Genomic DNA, 6,412 nt, shown 5'->3' with positions numbered 1-6,412 from the left:
ATGGGTGACAACAAGGGGCAAGTGATTGAAGGCACTTGAAATAGCACTTAGCTACTAGCACTATAACAACACTGCTCATTAGGCAGTAAATACTAAACCATTCATTGCTTTCTAGAAACACCATGCTGTCAGAATGTCTGCTGCAAGAGAGAGTCTGCACAAGCAGACGTATATTTTGGACAGGTGAACGAGAAGGCTTGAAGTATTCATTCACATTGTAGGGTTTCAGTAACTGTCACATAGAATCCTAGGAGTACCATTATAAATGGCATTTCAATTGTATATCCCCTGTAAATATAAATTAAGGAATCAATTTTATATAAAACTGGCCAAATTCCCTCAAATTATTTGTTTTAACTTCCTGGTTCCCAAACTGTAGCCCAGGGCCTGGGGTCATTAACATTAGTGCTGTCAAATGAGTATAAGGTCAAACAGTGCTGAAGATGTGAGCAGCCACTTGCTATGATATCAGCCAACATCACTGGGGCTCTGGCCACTTCCTAGTGAAGTGGGCAGGACAGGAGCCTCAATGACTCCATTTGTGGTAAATCGTGTCATTTTGGTCCCGCCCCCCTATGGGAAATAGGCCCTTTCTACTGGACGGCAACACTACAAAGTTGTTAAGCATGCGCTGTTATGCTAGACACTACTGCCTTAACTATGAGACAATTTACAGTATGATGTTTTTTGGTTTTTTTTAGATCACATCTGACAGGGTCATTTTGCAAACATATTATATAAAATACTGTGGTGGGTTTAAACAGCCATTGGACTAAGTTGTGCTCAAATCACTGAACCCACCCCCCCATATTTATATGCACAGCAAGCACCAGAAAACAGTAATAACATCTCCTAGAAAATGATTTGACACTTTAGGTCATATTAAGATTATACTTACACCATCAATTCTGAATGGCAATATGTTTATTGTTTTACCTATAATATTACAACAATAGTTAAGAAATACTCTCCTCCCAATGATTCCAATATCACCTGCTATGTACCATGTACTTATCTAGGTAGACCTGTTTTATTTCTTCCTGCTAATATACTCATAGTTATGGGCATTGTATTTTTCATGGGGGCTATTGCTTTTTGTGAAATAGAATAAATATGTATTTTATGCACTAATTGTAAATATTTTGATACAATATTAAACATCCCCAGAGATTGAAATACAAATCTGCTTTATCCAATAAAAATTGTCTGGCTTTTTTGTTTATTTTTTATTATTAATCAGCCAAAGTAGAATGGTAACCAACGTTAAATCACAGGCTAACCCAAAATCACATAGCACATGTAGGGGGATAGTCATAAATGGTTCCATGGAAAAAAATGTCACAAAATTATATTTAAAAAGAGGCACAATGCTAATTATTTAGATAATGAGTAAAGAGTAAATTTGCAAATAGCGAGTGAAGTAAAAAGTATATGCTTAAAGGGACACTAACCTCAACATTTTTCTTTCTGTAGGTTTTATGCAGATAATAAATAAATTTGCAAAAGTTTAAACTCACAGCATTTGTCTGAAAAACAAGCACACATACTCTTGCGCAATTAGACCTACTCTAAGGAAAGCACATAGCTTTGCATGATCAAATGATAGCATCTTTGGTTGTACTAAAGATTGCACCAGCTAATAGGAGTTGGGTGGACCAAAGGCATTCTTTGCTAAATGTGAATTAGAAGAATGGTCGTGCCTTGTTTTCATCTGACAGCCTTTTCCTCCTCACCTTCGAGGTCACAGAGCTCGGGCCATTTCCATATACTTATAATGGGATGCCTTTTGCAAATTCCAGTTGTACTTCTGTGTGAAGAACATATGTAGGTGCACTTCAATCAACGTAATAAAAAGCTTCAAACACACTAAAGTCACATGTAATAAAAACAGTCAAATATTGCTTTACTCTCATAATTAATTTAAGTCATAAATGAGACTAAACCAAATGGTATATGTAAAAATCTTAAATGAAGGAGATAGTTCTAAATTGAGAGCAGACTGGTCTTCAATGTGACATTCTTCCTGTTTTCAGCCAAGCACGTTTTCCAGAGCTTTGTTTTAACCATCAAAGCTAAGGGCAGATTGATTTTATGGATTTTTTTTCCAAAGACTGTGACATGGGCATGGACCTGGTTAATGTGGGGGACAAGTAGGCGCACTGGTGTACAAAAAACAGCAATGCGGGTCCACAGTTCTGGAAAGGACCCTTGGCCATTCTTCTCCCTTCAATTCAATAAAGGTGTTATACAAGATAACAAGTTCTTCGACCTACCATTGGTAAGGGAAGTGGTGCAGATAGAGGTGGGTGGAAATTGTTGACATACACATAGAAAATGAGGTCTTATTTAAATAGACAACAACAACAATGATGGTGCTTAAAATTAGCTGTTTAATTTCTAGTTGTAGCAACATGATCACTTATTTTACTTAGAGATGAGCGGGCTCGGATATCTGAAATCCGAGCCCACCCGAACGTTGCAGATCCGAGACAGATCCGGGTATTCCCGCCAATTGCAAAACTGAAACCGAGGCTCTGAGTCATAATCCCGCTGTCGGATCTCGCGATACTCGTATTCTATAAATTCCCCGCTAGCCGCCGCCATCTTCACTCGGGCATTGATCAGGGTAGAGGGAGGTTGTGTTAGGTGGTCCTCTGTCCTGCTATATCTCGTGCTGTGCTGTGCTGTGTTCAGTCCAAAAAAAGTTATAAAAAAAATATTTATAAAAAAAAGAAATTAAAAAAAAATATCCAAAAACAATCCTGCAGTATAAGTCCAGTGGTACTGCTATATTACAAAGTTCACTGATTCAGCAGTATAAGTCCAGTGGTACTGCTATATTACAAAGTTCACTGATTCTGCAGTATAAGTCCATTGGTACTGCTATATTTTAAAGTTCACTGATTCAGCAGTATAAGTCCAGTGGTACTGCAATATTACAAAGTTCACTGATTCTGCAGAATAGACTGGGAATTAGTGGAAATGATTGTTATTGAATGTTATTGAGGTTAATAATAGCGTAGGAGTGAAAATAAACCAAAAAAACTTGGTTTTAAGTTTAACACTTTTTATGTTTTTTTCAAAATAAATCCGAATCCAAAAACTTAAATCCGAATGAAAACCTTTCGTCAGGTGTTTTGCGAAACAAATCTGAACCCAAAACCTCAAGCAAATCCGAATCCAAAACACGAGACACCAAAAGTGGCCGGTGCACATCCCTAATTTTACTGAAAGTCTTTATATATATATATATATATATATATATATATATATATATATATATATATATTATATATATAATGTCCATTAGATGACTCTTATGGAAAGCTTCCAAAATGAGGTTAGTGTGCCTTAAAATTGTGAATTTATTCTCCGAATATTCAGTAGCACACTGCATGTGAGATATTTTAGAAAAGCTCAGTATAGGACTAAAATATTCAAAGTAAGGACTGGGAGGAGAATAAGAATATGATCTAATTTTTATGCAGAGTATTTCATGTACTGTATTTGTCTTTATTTTGAGTCATTGTTTCAATCACTCTTTTACAGTAATGAAAGTGTATGTGGTAAATTGCATAGGGACTGCCAAATGGCTCAATAGTCCACTTCTAGCCTAGACCCAGTAGAGGCAGCCATTTTGTGTGTAGGGGACACGTGCAATTTAGGAAGATAGAAGGGTAATTAGACACATTATCTCAAAACATATGAGACCATATTTCAAAAGTTTAAAGAACCAACAGGATTTTCTTCAAGAAAAGTGTTCCTCTTCCTGACCAACATTTAAAGAAATCTCACATTGTATCTGTCACATTTTTGGCCCTCATTTATGGACCACAATAAGTGCAGAGCTGCAATGCTTTCAGTGCACTTATGTGTCATCCTTGAACATTTCAGTGTGCACGTCCACTTCACAGACTTGGAAACACTCACATAAAATTAATCAGCTCCTAGCATTGAGGTTTGAGGATAAACCTGAATATATGCATGTCGGTAAGAGTGTAAATGTTAATACAATGTCCAACCAACTTCCAACGTAGAATCACCCCCATTAACCAGTTCCACTTTTATGGGGTTTTTTTCTCCCGAAATGCTGCTTGATGTATCCTCATTAAAGGTAATCATCGAAGTGAGGAGACATCAGGTCTGCCATTTTGTGTGCTTGAAGGTTTGCATAATATGACAAGTCTTATGATAAACTAATTTGTCATATCTACAATAAAGCAAAACTTTAAATTGCCAGTGACTGGAAGAAAGTTTCACAAACTTCCAGTAATGCAGTTATCAGAATTTGGCACACAGCTTCTATGGTATATATCACAAAACTTCTCCACGATACAGTTACTACCTCTCAAAGTGTGGGATCCCCGGTATTTATATAACAAAAGAAGCTCCAAGGCACTTTATAACTCCCTCCTCTTCCCCCCTATCCCTAATGTTTCCCATTGACATGAGTGCTCTCTTACCGTGTACACCTCTTTCCGGCTAAGGAGTACAATCCCCCGTCTTTTTGTTCCTCCCCATGTCCCCATTAAGAAACTACAAAAACCCAGCAGCTAATATAACACTTGCTCACAGTATAACGTGGTCTCATTAACTAAGGTCATCCCATGTTACCGATTTATATCTTCACTTGTTCAAAGGCTGTCCATCGGAACCTGGACTCTTTTTGTTTCAGTTCTGTTCCAATATTGAATATTGCGACCTGCATTATTTCTCTTCTGTTATAAATAAAAAGTAAAAAAAAAAAAGAATGGGAATGAGACCTGATCTCTGGGACCCAAACTGTGTAGCGGGAAGTAAAAGGCTATGAGCTCTGCCGCAAAACAGGAATGCCTCTGTAAATGTGCTATCTCCACCCCTTTACCTCATTTACAAAATCTCATTTTGAATGTGGGTGCAAACTAGAGATGAGCGGGCTCGGATATCTGAAATCCGAGCCCACCCGAACGTTGCCGATCCGAGCCGGATCCGAGACAGATCCGGGTATTCCCGCCAATTGCAAAACTGAAACCGAGGCTCTGAGTCATAATCCCGCTGTCGGATCTCGCGATACTCGGATCCTATAAATTCCCCGCTAGTCGCCGCCATCTTCACTCGGGCATTGATCAGGGTAGAGGGAGGTTGTGTTAGGTGGTCCTCTGTCCTGCTATATCTCGTGCTGTGCTGTGCTGTGTTTTGCTCAGTCCAGTGGTGCTGTGTCCTGTGCTCTGTCCTTCTGAGTTCAGTGGTGCTGCTGGGTCCTGTGCTCTGTCCTGTTCAGTCCACTGGTGCTGTGTCCTGTGCTCTGTCCTTCTAAGGGCATTGTGTTATTTCCCCATTATTCCCAAGTTAAAAAAAAATTAAAAAAAAGTTATAAAAAAAAAAAAATAATTATAAAAATAAGAAATTAAAAAAAAATATCCAAAAACAAACCTGCAGTATAAGTCCATTGGCACTGCAATATTACAAAGTTCACTGATTCAGCAGTATAAGTCCAGTGGTACTCTCCTGTGCCGCATATAATTTTTAAAGGCTTTGCCGAGTGTGTGTGGCTTAGCGGTACGCTCTCTTGTGCTACATATAATGGAAAACAAAAATTTGGAGGATAAAGTAGGGAAAGATCAAGACCCACTTCCTCCTAATGCTGAAGCTGCTGCCACTAGTCATGACATAGACGATGAAATGCCATCAACGTCGTCTGGCAAGCCCGATGCCCAATCTCCTAGTACAGGGCATGTAAAATCAAAAAGCCCAAGTTCTCAAAAAGTAGCAAAAAGAGAAACTTAAAATCATCTGAGGAGAAATGTAAAGTTGGCAATATGCCATTTATGACACGTAGTGGCAATGAACGGCTTAGGCCCTGGCCCTTGTTCATGACTAGTGGTCCAGCTTCACCCAAGGATCTAAGCCCTCCTCCTCCCCCCCTACAAAAAAATTAAGAGAGTTATGCTGTCAGCAACAACAACAAAACAGCAAAGAACTCTGCCTTCTAAACAGATGACATCACAAATCCCCAAGGCGAGTCCAAGGGTGTTAGTGGTTGTGAAGCCTGACCTTCCCATCACTGCACGGGAAGAGGTGACTCCATCCAGCATTTGCAGCACACCCTCTGCATATGTTGGAAGGATTACCCACAGTGTAGATCCAGATTTGGATAATCAAGTTGTCAATGTTGTACACCAGGAGGAGGCTATTGATGTAGCTGGCACTGTGGAGGAACTTGATGATGAGGATGGTGATGTGGTTATTGTAAATGAGGCACCAGGGGGGGGAAACAACTGATGTCCATGGGATGAGAAAGCCCATTGTCATGCCTGGTCAGAAGACCACAAAATGCACCTCTTCGGTCTGGAGTTATTTTTATCCAAATCCGGACAACCAATGTATGGCCATATGTAGCTTATGTAAAGCTCAAATAAGCAGGGGTAAGGAT

This window comes from Mixophyes fleayi, chromosome 8 (genome assembly GCF_038048845.1).
Source record: "Mixophyes fleayi isolate aMixFle1 chromosome 8, aMixFle1.hap1, whole genome shotgun sequence".
NCBI classification, from domain to species: domain Eukaryota; kingdom Metazoa; phylum Chordata; class Amphibia; order Anura; family Limnodynastidae; genus Mixophyes; species Mixophyes fleayi.
Note: the sequence above shows the minus strand (reverse complement) of the source record.